The following is a 15,510-nucleotide window of genomic DNA, read 5'->3' on the forward strand; positions in this document are numbered from 1 at the left end:
GTTGATTTTAATTGAATTAAGTGATTTTAGTTAAGTTATATTGAAATATAGCAAAAATAAGCTAGAAATATAATTTTCTCCCATTGAAACCCATTATGCTGAATTTTCTAGGGGAATATTGGCTGCTGATCTTGATGGTTATTTGAGGAATTATGATGAATAATGATGAATTATGAGCCTAGAAAAATAATGGAAATTTTCGGAGCAAAAATACAAATTTTTACCCACTAGGGGTATTTTCGTAATTTATTATCGGGAATGATAATTTGCACCACACTGAGGGACATTAAGTCAATTTGGGTGCAATTGAGGTATAGAAACTGAAAAAAAATTAATTTGGAGTTTAAACGGACGCGTATATCAATTTATCGGGTAAAAGACCGAAATAGGCTAACACCGCATTTAGGCAAAAATTTAGACATTTTTGCATTCCATATCAAGCATTAGTAGTCTAAATTAGTTTAATTTCAATTTAGTACCAATGTGGTGAATTTCTCGATTTTGTACTGTGTCAAGGTGGTGAGTCCTCTAATAAAGGCAAGGGAATTGCACCCGAGGACCAATAGTCTGAGTATTTCGAAAATCCTCACTCTAGACACGGTGAGTAACCTTACCATCATTTTAATTATCTAAAGTATGTTTTTATTCGGTTTTGGTGAATTTTATGAAAATGAGTTCAAATGGTAAATTTTTATGTTTTGTAAACAAAATGAGTTTAAATGAAAATATTTTATAAATTGTCTTGAAACGAAATAACGATTTTGAAAATAGAGTAATTGGAGACCACTGATATGTTGTAAATTTAAAATTGAATTAATGGCTTATGTTATTGTATTGGCATGACTGGCTGGGCTGTGTTTTTATGAATTATATGAATTGCTTTATTTTACCCTTACAGGCTGGGTAGTAATATATTAGCCCTGTCATGCTGTCAAAATTTTATTGTATGGTGGGTTTGACCTGCTGCAGTGGGCTGGATTCTGTGGACTAGCCTATTAGAGGGGCACGGAATCCTGTTATATTTTTACCTCGGTTTGAGAGGCGAGTAGGGTAACTCCTGAGGTATAACTTTTAGAGTTCACTTCACGCCAAACCACCTCGTGAAGGGGAACTCGGCCAACGTCAAGGAATGGCTATGTTTTCAAAATAAAAACATGACTTTCTAATAGCCTTGGCGGACTCAGTTGGGATAGCCCTCGGCCAAGGTATCCCAAATAACTGAGTATGATAATAATTTTTGGCATGAGCCAAGTTTTTTAAGAAATTCATAAGCCATACTGATTACTTGCTTTAAATAAATTGATTTCATTTGGTTGAAATAAGTTGAAAGATGATAAATTACAGTTTGATGAAATGTTTTAATAGTCTCCTTTTACTCGACTTTAGATATTTTGAGTGATGTTTGTTTACTCACTGGGATTTTATAATCTCACCACTCTCATTTCCACCCATTTCAGGTTCAGAATAGATTGTAGATAACTGATATCGGCAAGGATTACAGTTGAACTTGCCACATCCAAAGACTGTAGGTTCATTTCTTTTGATACTTTTGGTCATTCGTGGGCCCACGTGTCACTGTAAATTAAATTCTATACTTTGGTTATCTGTATTACGGTATGTAAGAATTTATTTTGCTTTTACGCTATAAAAAAATTATTTATGCAGTGTTCTTAAAATATCGTTTTATGTGAAAATTGAATATTTTTATTTTATTATAACAGTCATAATTCCATTTTAAACGAATGTTTTAGACATCCAAAATTATTTTTGATTAAGAAATATGTGTTTTCCACTTACATACTATATTTTTAGATGATTTTTGAGATTTTTGGGATAAATGACAAAAATACCCCTGTGAGACGGAAATTAATATTTCATTTGTTTAAGTTGGAAACAGTTTAAAATCTTTTAAAATGTGGTATTTGGAAACAGTTACCCACAGGGGAAATGAGAAGATGATATTAAAGCCTTGCGGGGTCTCGGTTGACATTCCGGGTAATGAATGTAATTGAGACGTCGCGGCGGTTGTCACGGGCTCGATGGGAGTTCCGGGTTGTGACAGAGTGAGACTCAGCCAACGCTAAGGAACGGCTATGTTTCAAAATAAAAATATGTTTTATGCGAAATATGAATTTTTAACAGCCTTGGCGGGCTCGGTTGGATACCCCTGGTCCAGGTGTCACTGAGTACAAGATTTGGCATGAGCCAAGTTTCGAGTAATTCACGAGCCATATTGATTTGGTTGAAATGAATATTCGTGTTATGAAAAATTTGCTGAAGTTAATTATTTTTTAATTGTCTCCATTTACTCGCCTTTAGATAGTTTATATGGTGTCTGTTTACTCACTAGGATTTTATAATCTCACCACCCTCAATTCCACACATTTCAAGTTCGAGATAGCCGGTAGATAATTGATTGCATCAAGGACTTCAGTTAGCCTTGCATTGTCAAAATTATAGGTTCACAGACTCGCATCTTATTGGTTAGTTGGGGGCCCACGTGTCATTGTAAAAGTAATTTTATATTTTTGTCATCTGATTTAAAATATGTATGAACATATTTAGCTTTTACACCATGTTTTTAGTGAGTTTCCATATTATTGAAGAAAAATGACGAAAATGCCCCAGTAAGCTAGAAAATAATATTTTATTATTTTGATTTGGAAACGACTTATGATTTCTTGAAATGTAAGATTTAATAACTGTCGCTCACCGGAGAGATGCGGAAGTTGATGCTAAGCCTTGCGGGGTTCCGATCGACATTCGGAGTAATGAGTGCCTATCGGGATGTCGTGGCGGTTGTCACGGGCTCGATGGGAGTTTCGGGTCATGACATTATATATGATAATAAATCAAAATCTATGTTTTTCTTGGTTAAAACCTATCATAATTTGATGTTTGCATTGGGAAACATGAAATGGATGCTATCCATTGACAAGAAAAGTCCATTTTAAATTAATTATGGCATCGAAAGCTTTGTTAATCACTTTAAATGATATATTAATTCATTTGTAATTTTAAAATGATTGTAAATTCAAATGTCTAGACTTTATGTTTAAAACATATCATAATTGGATGTTTGCATTGGTAAATGTTATGTGGTTGCTATCCATAGATGACAAAAGACAATTTAAGTTGATGATGCCATCAAAAGCTTTGTTACTTGCAATAAATGACATATTAATTCATTTATGAACTTATAAATAATTATCAATGAAAATCTTTGTTGCTGTTGGTTAAAACCAATCATAATTGGGTGTTTGCATTGTAAAACATGAGGTGGATGCTATTCATTGGCAAGAAAAGATAATTTTAAGTTAATCATACCATCGAAAGCTTGGTTTGTTGCTGTAAATGATATATTAATTTATTTATAATTTTATAATTGATAGTAAATTAAAATCTTCATTGTTGTTGGTTAAACCCTATCATAATTGGATGTTTGCATTGGAAAACATGAAGTCAATGCTATCCATTGACAAGAAAAGACCATTTAAGTTAGTCATGCCATGGAAATCTTTGTTACTCACTTTAAATGATTATTAGTTCATATGTAACCTTTTAAATGATTATAAATCAAAAGCTATGTATTTCTTATTTAAAACCTATCATAATTTGATGTTTGGATTGGGAAACGTGAAGTTGCATGCTATCCATTGTCAAGAAAAGACCATTTTAAGTTAATCATGCCATCGAAAGCTTTGTTACTTGCTTTAAATGATAGATAATCCATTTATAATTTTTTAAATGATTGTAAATTGAAATCCTTGGACTTTATGTTTAAAACAAATCATAATTGGATGTTTGCATCGATAAACGTTATGTGCATGCTATGCATTGATTACAGAAGATAATTTTAAGTTAATGATGCTATTGAAAGCATAGTTACTTGCTACAAATGATATATTAATTAATTTATAATCTTATAAATGGTTATAAATCCAAAGCTTTGTAATTGTTCAATAAAACCTATCATTATTAAATGTTTGCATTAGGAAACATGAAGTGGATGCTATTCATTGACAAGAAAAGATTGTTTAAAATTAATGATGCCATCAAAAGCTTTGTTAGTTGCTTTAAATGATATATTAATTCATTTGTAATCTTATAAATGATTATAATTTGAAAACTTTGTTGTTGTTGGTTAAAACCTATCATAATTGGATATTTGCATTGCAAAACGTGAAGTGGATGCTATCCGATGCCAAGAACTGACAATTTTAAATTAATCATGCCATCAAAATCTTTGTTACTCACTTTAAATGATATATTAATTCATTTACAAATTTATAAATGATTATAAATCAAAATCTTGTGGCTTTTGATTAGAACCTATTATAATTGGATGATTGGATTGGGAAACATGAAATGGATGCTAACCTTTGACAAGAAAAGGCCATTTTAAGTCAATCATGTCGTTGAAAGCTTTGTTAGTCAGTTTAAATGATATAGGATTTCTTTTATAATCTTATAAATGACTATAAATTGAAATCTTTGTTGTTGGTGGTGAAAATTTATCATAATTAGATGTTTGCTTTGGTAAACATAAGGTGGATTCTATCAAATGAATAGAAAAGACCATTTAAGTTAATCATGTGATAGAAAGCTTTGTTACTCACTTTAAATAATATTTTAGTTCAATTACAAACTTATATATAATTATAAATAAAAATTTATGTTTTTTGGGTTAAAGCCTATCATAATTAAATGTTTGTATTGGAAAACTTGAAGTGGATGCTATCCATTAACAAGACAAGACCATTTTAAGTTAATCATGCCATCAAAAGCTTTATTACTCACTATAATAGATATATTAATTCATTTGTAATCTTATAAATGATCGTAAATCAAAATCTTTGGACTCTATATTTAAAACCTATCATAATGGATGTTTGCATTAGGAAAGTTAAGTGGATGCTATCCATTGACAATAGAAAACAATTTAAGTTAATGATGCCATCAAAAGCTTTTTTACTTGCTTTAAATGACGTATTAATTATTTCATACAATTGTAAATGGTTATAAATTGAAATGAATGTTTTTCTTGGTTAAAACCTTTCATAATTGGATGTTTGCATTTGGAAACATTAAGTGGATGCTATCCATTGACAAGAAATACCATTTTAAGTTAATCATGCCATTGAAAGCTTTGTTACTAGCTTGAAATGATATTTTAGATCATTTATAAACTCATAAATGGTTATAAATCAAAATCTATGTTTTTATTGGTTAAAAACTATCATAATTGAATTTTTACGTTGGGAAACATGAAGTGGATCCTATTCATTGACAAGAAAAGACCATTTTAAGTTAATGATACCATTGAAAGCTTTGTTAGTCACTTTAAATGATATATTAATTTATTTGTAATCTAATAAATGATTATAAATCAAAACATCATGGCTTTATGGTTAGAACCTATTGTAATTGGATGATTGCATTGGGAAACATGAAATGGATCTTACCATTAGGAAGAAAAGACCATTTTAAGTCAATAATGCCATTGAAAGCTTTTTTAGTCTTTTAAAATGTATAGTAATTCTTTTGTAATCTCATAAATGATTATCAATCAAAATTTTTGTTGTTGATGGTTAAAACCAATCATAATTAGATATTCGCTTTGGTAAATGTGAGGTGGATTCTATCCAATGAAAAGAAAAGACCATTTAAGTTAATCATGCCACAGAAGCTTTGTTACTCACTTTAAATGATATTTTAGTTCATTTATAAACTTATAAATGGGTATAGCCCATTAGGCCCAAGCAAGCCTCTTTATGAGATCCTGTTCCTCATTCCATCCATCATCTTTAAAACTGTCACAGCCCAATTTCTGGGCCATGACAGGTGCAAGGGCCCAATGGACTCGGCCCACTAAAGCCGAAGCAAGCCTACTTACATGATCTTATACATTAATCCATATTCCTTTAGAATCCAAAATTCATAATGCTCAATTACAGTTCCTTTAACAACAGTTCATAAAACCCAGGCATGCATTCATAATGGCATCATCAACCATTATATACATATATAGATTAACAAATGAACCTTAATGTTTCACATCAAATATTCATATACACATAATTAGACTTTGACTGTTAGTGGAGTGACTTTGGGCACGATTGATAATACTTAGTGTTACGTTAAACCTACCGAGCAATGTATAGGGAGAAGCACCTCGTCCTAGGATCCAATCACCTTTAACTTAGGAAACCTAAAACATGAATTTTAAAAACGTGAGTACAAACTCAGTGAGTGAACATAGGAAGGGAACAAGCAATTTTAAGGAAGTTTAGAAATCATGATGCACTTAAGTTTGAAAACAATACAACTCAGTTCAAGTTCTTATTAAAATCCTTCCATTTAACCCTTGGTTATTAAATCATTTAATGATGAAGGAACCATATTCAGCATGAAATTGGAAAGAGAAGAAATTTCCAGCAATCATCCAAGCAAGGTAGTATAAATAGAATGTTTCTTGCTACAATAAAATCAATTCACAAGTAAATGGGAAATTTTCAGATTCATCTTGCCATATAATCACATATTATAATCATAATCTTTCTATTGCATATACATATACTTAAGCATATATCAACTAGTATATCACCACATCTCATCAAACTCATGTGCATCCCTCCACATCGTGCACAAGTAAATGGGAAATTTTCAAGATTCATCATGCCATATAATCACATATTATAATCATAATCTTTCGATTGCATATACATATACTTAAGCATATATCAACTAGTATATCACCACATCTCATCCAGCTCATGTGCATCCCCCCACATCGTGCACATAGCCGGACACCCCATCTCACCCAGCTCATGTGCATCCCCCCACATCGTGCATATAGCCGGACACCCCATCTCACCTAGCTCATGTGCATCCCCTCACATCGTGCACATAGCTGGAGTCATCGTGTGCATCCCCCCATATCGTGCACAAAATAATGCCATTGTGTACATCCCCCCCACATCGTGCACACGGGCAGTGTCACCATCCATCTCCCTCACCACTGTCATCACCGGTAAATGCACCTCACCCCGCACATGCACGGTTGCATTTGTCACACAATGGTACCATTTATGACATAGTATATATATATATATATATATATATATATATATATATCCACATTATACAGAAACATATGAATTCATCACACTATCCATTTCATAACATAAAAAACATTTCATATAGGCTTGTTCCCGTGCAAGTTGTTGAAGAAAAACCAATAAAACATTTTAATGCAAGTTCACTCACCTGGTAACAACGAGATATTAAGTCGTTATTTGTTTGGAGGTATCTCTAACTATTTTCACTGGTCAGTCGCTCATTATTTACTCTGGCACGCCACCACAGTACTCTAACCTTATCTTTGTACTTCCTAGCAATAATAAGAACTCAATATATTTAATTACATATGTATGCGGGTACTTCAATCAATTAATCCTTACTTAAATTTATATTTTTCATCCTACCATGAAACCATCTTCAATTAACTCACATCTTAATACATTTTTACTGAAATTACTTATATTAGTTGTTTACGTAATTTCTTATTTTATATCTCCAATAACTTATTTATGATGTCACGTGCCTACTTCAACCTTTCTAAATAATTTTTGCCTAAAACCATCGTATATTTCCAAAGTATTAACTATATTTACGGCAACCACAGTCATTTCAAATCTATCTAATTATTTTCCAATTTCAATCCACATTATTTCTCCTTATTTCTTCCAAATATTATATCACTCAACTTAACACTTTCGACTAAATTATACAATTAAATTCCTCCAACAACAATAATTCTTCACAAATTTCTTAACTTCACTTGAGCACTATTCATCAAATTCATATTTTCTTCTTTACTTTAGTCCTATAAGACATCATATTTTTAATATTATCTCCACTTTTCTTCTCTTTTGGGCCTACACTTCCTTGTTGCCTTTTGGCCTCCTCTCATGGGCTTTTTCCATTGTTTATTATTTCTTTATTTATTTTTCTTCCTTACACTCACAAGCTGGCCACCATTTCCTCCTCTCTCTCTCTCACTGTCGGTAGCAAATTTCTACCCCTTTCAACCTAAAAAATTAGTAGCCAAAACTGTTCATTTCAACCTCAAAAATCAACAGCTAAAGCTGTTCATTTCACCCTCAAAATCGATAGCCAAAACCTCAAAAATCAGCAGCCAAAGTTGCTCCATTTAGCCTTTAAAAATCAGCAGGTAAAGCTGCTCATCTCACCCTCAAAACTGGCAACTAAAACCTTAAAAATCAGTAGCCAAAGCTGGTCCTTTTAGCCTTCAAATATCGGCCCTTTCTTTCCCTTAAAATGGCAAAAAAATAGCTCTCATTTCCTCCCTAAATGGTAGCAAAATTGCCCCCCTCAAATTCAGCTCCTTTTCCCTTCCTTTTCTTTCTTTTCTCTTCCTCACCACTCGACCTTTCTCTTTTTTTTTTCTTCTTTTCTTTCTTTTTTCTCTTTCTCTCCCTCGATTGTTTCTCTCCTTCTTCTTTCCTTTGCTCTTTTGCTTTCCTTTTTGCTCCCTCTCACAACTGACTTCTATCTTTCCTTTTTCTTCTTCACTTAACTGACTTTGACTTTTTTTTTTCTTTCTTATCTTTTCTATCTTTCATCTTTATCTCATTCTTTTCTCCTCATTTTCTTTGTCATGGACGGCTTGTCTATGAATTCATGACTTTTGACTTATTTTCTTCACTGATTTTATGTATTAAAATCACATGACAAAGACTTTATCACCTTCCACCCACCACTCACATTTTTATTCTTTATATTATTTTTACTTTATGATTTATTTATTCATTCCTTGTCCCATTCAACCTACATGTACATCTCATATTACTCATAACCTAGGCTTCCTTAATTAGGAAATTCTCCTTTTTAACTTTAAATATCAAAATTGCAAATGAGTCCTTAAACTTTTCCTTATTTACCATGTGACTCCTCCAACTTCCATCTTTTACAATTGGTTCCTTCCAACATTTCTAAAATTCCAATTTCCTTCTATTACCTTCTTTTACACATGTACAAACGAAGTATAAAGTTTGTACTCCAACGCGGTGTCTTGATAATATTTAAAATATTTATTTACCCGCGCTATCTTTACTTTATAAAGACACGCGGCCCCATTAACTTCATTTTTCTCTGAAATTTTCTCATTCTTCTTCTCCCCCATTTAGATTGACCATATACTCATTCTTTATGGAAAATTTTGATACTGAATAAAATATTAATATTTTAATATTATTTTATTAATACAATTTTATTTTATTCTAAAAATTTTCTCTTATCTTTTTGGTACCCAAAATACCTTATTATGCCTTAATTGGCATTCGATAAGCTTTATTAGTCACCATATCAAAGTACGGAGTATTACAGTCTCTCCCACTTAAATAGAATTCGTCCTCAAATTCACGTCGGTGTTGAGTTATCAATGTCACTCTATGATCTTATTCCTTTTCCCCCTTTATAAGGACATTCGATTTATTTACCTCGTTCACCTCCAGTTCAATTTGAATACCTCATTTATGTCAATATTATCCTTTAGAACTAGATCAACAGTACCCTTCACAATCATAATCTCTTATATTGAGACTCCAAGCATGCCTCTATCGCTATCATCAAATTGAACCATAACTCCATCTCAATCATACTGATTTCGATCACATATTATACTTGCTTATGTATACCTAATCACCATCTTATTATTTCTCTCCTTGCCAAACTTCTCGACATTGATTCATTCATCTTATCCCCATACACTATTATGTAGCCTACAGCAATATAAACATGCCATATTTATTTCTGTACATAGTCTCAACGTTGAGAAAGGCTAATGCCTTCAATTATTTCTACATACTTCAGGCTTATCTTGCATTTACACCACATACTTCAATTATTCCCACGCTATGGATTACATTTCTTTAATCCCATTCTCTGATTATATTTTATAAAATTTCTTATATCATCATAGTTCAACTTTTATTGGGACTTCTTGCCATTGTACTATTTATACAACTCATTAATACATGTAGTTCAAATCTCCAGTTACTGAGAACAATTCTTCACCTCAGTTAGTCAAGTCATCAATTTCACATATACATGTGTACATGCATTTTCAAATGTCAACATCCCTCGTTACGCATAGGGATCCACGTGTTCACGTGCCTTGGACTGCATTTCCCTTTATTCATCCGGATCCCTATCCAAGATTCAATATAATAATCCTTATAGTGCATGTCAACATTCTTGTTATGCCTGCGCATAACTTCATATCGTTTATATCATTTCCAATTATATGCTTGAGTTTCATCATACTATATCCTTACATCACTATGTCATTAATCACATCTCACTTGCTAAATGTCACTTGCATTAAATTGCAATTCGATATTCGTATATACTTTGTAATCTCATTGATCTTTCAAGGGTTTATCTTTATTGGATCATTGCATCTTATGCAATACCACAATCTATAAAAGTCATCCTTATTTCTCAATTATTCTTCATACCTCCAACATATATATATATCCTTGTTGCATTTCGACTTTAATAAGCCACTTAAAAACTTAGACTAATTCGAATCGTGCATGCCTTAAGCATTTTCGAATTCCAATTTTCATACTACCTTAGGAAGTTTTCATAATCGGACTTCATTATCCAAATTATTTTCAATCATCCTTTGTTCTATTCTTCCATACTAATGTGACATCATTCTCCCTGGACTAATCTGCAGTTTGTACTTGGAACTGGAAGACCTGAAACAACGTTCTCCTTAAGTATTTTTCAATGTCAGTGCGAATCTCACTTTCAGCTTACGACTTCCTCTTTATAATCACATAAATTAATGCTTGCTTTCACAAGATCCATAGCAGAACTCCTCTTGAGTATTTCTGTGGGGATACTTATCTTAAGCTCATGTCTCACCGCATGTGAGCACTTAACCCGTGACTTAGCCATTAGGCTCCTCAGCAAGTTTCAAAATTCCACATTTTATACTTGCCGTGTATGATTAGAAATTTCTTCTCAAAGATGTTTGTGCATTCCTGAAACACTTAGTCTCTTATTTGCTCCTTCACATCTCGAGCATATCGTTCTATAGACATGCACTTATCCTTAAAAGTATATAAATACGTACTCATCCATTCAATCCCCAACTCATCTTTGTAGGTTTATAGGGTGCCACACAATTGGCCTTGTGTTGTTACTAACCCTTTTCATTTAGCTGAGTCAAGACAAGAATTGTAAATTCTCATAACGATATTCTATATAAACTCGTTTTCTATAACACCCTTGTAATCTTTCATTCACACTTTCATCACTTGGTATTGACATCCCTTACCCATCTCTCATATATTCATCTAACTCTTCACTCACTTTTTCCTTAGCCTTTAACATGACTTAATCTTGTCTCCTTTATTTCTTAGGATTTGACTTTGGGTCAACATATTATTTGAAATACCCCATACTTTGATATAGTGATAAATAAAGTTGATCGAATGCAAATTGAGGTCAATTAAAATGTTTAGAAGTGATAAAAGACGAAAGGAGTAGTTTAGGATAAAATATTTCGCAAGTGAGAAAATAATAATAATTTTATCGGAGGAGAATTTGTGAGATAAAAGGCGATTTGGAAGTCAAGTTAGGCATAATAAGGTATTTTAGGTACCAAGGAGACAAGATAAAATTTTTAGAATAAAATAATATTTTATTAATAAAATATTAATATTTAGCCGGATGTCGAAGTCAATCAAGAAGAAAGATCATATGGTTGATCCAAGTGGGGGAGAAGATGACAACCCCGACTCTATAAAAATATTTATCATGACATACACGTGATGGATAGCATGTTTGCATACTAGGAGAGTCCCAAAAAAAAAAATTAATTACAAAAGTCGATATTGTACCTAGACGTACAACAAAGTTGATTTAAGCCTCGAACTAGATCAAATGTAGAATTCACGATGAAATTAAGAATTTTAAAGTCCCAGAATGGTTTAATATGGTGATTCGGAGTTCGAGGATCAATTTGGAGTCCAATCGAAATTTTCGCTATCTAGGGGCAAAATGGTCATTTGCCACCTAAGGACAAAATGGTAATTTTTAGAAAAGATTTTTGGCCCCATTTGACTTATTGGAGTAAGATTTGAAGTTTAGAAGTGAAAAATTTTAATTTCGGTATAATTTGGAGTAAAAGGGTAAAATGGTAATTTTACCACTCGGAATCAAAAATTTAATTTTTGAAAGGATTTGATCAAATTTAATTATTTGGAGTATAAAATGAGTATGAGGAGTGAAAATAATGCATTATGAAAAATTTTCAATTTTTGGGGCAAAAATGTAATTTTTGAAAAGTTTAGGGGCAAAAGTGTAATTTTGAAAAATTTGCTCCACCAAAACTTTGGAAAATTCTGGAAATTTCACTTAAGACTTGGATAAGTCAAAGGGAATGCATGGTGGAAAAAGTAGGACAAGTGGATGGCTAGAAAAAAATGAATTAATAAAATATTTAAAATATGAATAAAATAATATTTTTTCATTAAACAATAAAAAGGCATAAAAAAAAAATCAGCCCACCCATTCTTCTTCTTCAACATTCGGCCAAGCAAGAAACAAGAGAGAGAAAGGAGAAAATAAAACCCTAGCCAAGAAATTTAAAGGGAAAATAGGTGAAAATTCAAAAATCAAGTGAAAAAAGGTAACATTTCTTAAATTTGTCTTGTGCTTTACCTTTCCCATGCATTTCCCATCATTTTCCATGGTTGAATCATGTGATTTGAGGATGATTTGAATTCTGGTCATATGGGTTTAGAGAGAGAAAGTTGTTAGATAAATTTGATTTTGAGCTATGTTAGTGTTTAGTGTTAGTTTAGCATGTTTATGAGTAAAACAACAAGAAAAATATTTATCTTCTCCATGAATTTCCCTAGGCCGAATCTAGCCAATGGTATGTGAGGATGAGGTTGACTTTATTTTAAGAGAATTGGGTGGAAAAATGATGAATTATGAGGTCGAAAATTAAATGGGAATTTTCGGTGCAATAAATTGAAATTTTTACCCACAAGGGGTAAAAGCGTAATTTATAGTCCGGACTGATAAATTGGACCAAATTCACAGTCATTGAGGTATTGTGGATATAATTGGATAATTGAAATTGAAATGGATGGAATTGGAGTCGAATTGGGGATCTTAAGAATTTACACCGTGTATAGGCGAGTTAGGTCGGACACCGCAATTAAGCGATTGTCTAGACATTTCAAATCCTATCTAGTGCATACGCATGGATAAGAGCCTGAAATAATTTATGATAAATTGACACAATTTACTGAATTTTGTGTCCTGGATTATGGATAGGTGGTGAGTCAATTGTTTCGGGTAAGAGACTGCACCCGAGGGCGGAAGATAGGAGTATTTCTACTCCTAATACTGTGAGTGAACTTATTATCGTCTTAATTATCTAGAGTAGTTTTATACAACTATGTGATTTTATGAAAAATGGGTTTAAATGGTAAATTGTTATGTTTTAAGAGAAATTGTGATTTTATAAAATGATTTTATAAATTTTCTGGAAAATCGAATATTGGTTTTGAAAATAGAGTAATTGGAGACTGCCTGCTTGTGTTGTAAATTTATGGTTTTAAATTGAATGGCTTATGACAATATATGAGCATGAATGGCTAAACTGCTTTTGGTGTCAGAATTATTTATATTGTGTATTCAGCCTTGAGAGGCTAGATTGCGATAAATTGCCATGCCATGCTAGAATGAATTTTATTGAATTGGTGGAGTATATATTAATTATTTACTGCAGAGGGGGTTCCGTGGACCAGCCTATTAGAGGGGCACGGTAAACTCCATTATATTTTTACCTCGAACGGAGAGGCGCGTAGGGTATCTCCTGGGGTAAAGCTTAGGGTTCACTTCATGCTAAACCACCACGTGAAGGGGAACTCAGCCAACGCCAAGGAACGGCTGTATTTTTCTCAAACTAAAATATATTTTAAGTGTATACAAAATTTTAATAGCCTTGGCGGACTCGGTTAGATGCCCTGCGCAAGGTATCACCGAGTATGAGTTTTGGCACGAGCCAAAGTTTTAAGAAATTCATAAGCCAAGTTGATTACTCGATTTATATGAATTGATTTTATTTGGTTGAAATGAACTGAAAGGTAATGAAATTACGGTATGATGACTTATTTTAATTGTCTCCATTTACTCGGCTTTAGATACTTTAGATGGTATCTGTTTACTCACTGGGATTATAAAATCTCATCCCTTCTTCCTATACATTTTTCAGGCTCAGGACAGTTTGTAGATAGTCGAGTAGGACGAGAACTAAGCTCGGAACTGCATTATAGAAAGTAAGAGTTCACAGTGTTACACCCTCTTGGTTAATTAGAGGCCACGTGTCATTGCAGATCAAAACTTATATTTTGGTTATCTGTATTTCTATTCATACAATTTTTACTTTACTTTCATGTGCGAAAAATTATTTACGAATATTTCTATAAAAATTTATTTTATGAGAAAATAGAATATTTTATTTATTATTTTTGAATAGTACTAGTTGTCAACAATTTGCTTTCAAATGAACGTTTTAGATACTTAATTGTTTTTAAATCATTAAATATATATTTTCTGCTTACCTACTACATTTTTAGCAAGTTTTGAGGTTTTCGATAAAAAATTACGAAAATACCCCTGTGAGCTAAAAAATAATATTTTATTGTTCTTATTTGAAAATGACTTATGATTTTTTTGAAATGCAAGATTTAATAACTGTTGCTCATCGGGGAGATGAGGAAGTTGATGCTAAGCCTTGCGGGGTTTCAATCAGCATTCGGGGTGAAGAATGTCTGTTGAGGCCTCGCGGCGGTTGTCACGGGCCCGATGGGGAGTTATGGGTCGTGACATTATTCATCCTAATACTTCACATGGTATCTTATCTCAATATAACCATCTCAAGAATCTTTCAACTTCTCTTTTAATTATCTGCCCATATACAAGAAAATAAAGAAACTTTTCAATTCATTCATGTAAACATTCTTTGGAACATTTAAAACTCCCAAATAACAAAGCTCAATGACCGATGACCATAATTTAGCTTGTAAGCTCATTATCATGCCACTCCCATCTTGCTCATGCATCCTAGACATGCGGTGTCCCAGCATTTTGACACTGGACAGTCAGTGCTGCAGTGTCGTGGCTGCTGGACATGGGATAGTTTCAACATTTTAGCGCTAAAGAGTTAGTGCTGTGGTGCTATGGCTGTTGGAAGTTTCTTCCACAAATAAGTTCTTCCATCTTTAAAGTTACTACAGGGATCATGCTTAACCATTTGGCTTTACTCTAGGCCTATCCCACAATTTTCATGACCATGCGTATCGTCTCTTTTGCTTATCATATGCACTAAGCCGAGTCAATATTTTCAAACTCAATTTATCCTTTAACACTTATCTTCAACCAATAAATCCCACC

General features: G+C 32.6%; 1 long non-coding RNA gene across 1 annotated transcript; it reads left to right on the forward strand.

The window, feature by feature from the left end:
* Positions 1-12,621: 12,621 nt before the first annotated feature.
* Positions 12,622-14,928, forward strand: LOC148763650 (uncharacterized). The gene is made up of 4 exons (XR_016025072.1): positions 12,622-12,730; positions 13,387-13,460; positions 14,330-14,393; positions 14,803-14,928. It is a non-coding gene; the product is annotated as an uncharacterized LOC148763650 (long non-coding RNA).
* The last annotated feature ends 582 nt before the right edge of the window (positions 14,929-15,510 follow it).

Source organism: Theobroma cacao, chromosome 3 (genome assembly GCF_053813885.1).
Source record: "Theobroma cacao isolate CCN51 chromosome 3, ASM5381388v1, whole genome shotgun sequence".
Lineage (NCBI taxonomy): Eukaryota > Viridiplantae > Streptophyta > Magnoliopsida > Malvales > Malvaceae > Theobroma > Theobroma cacao.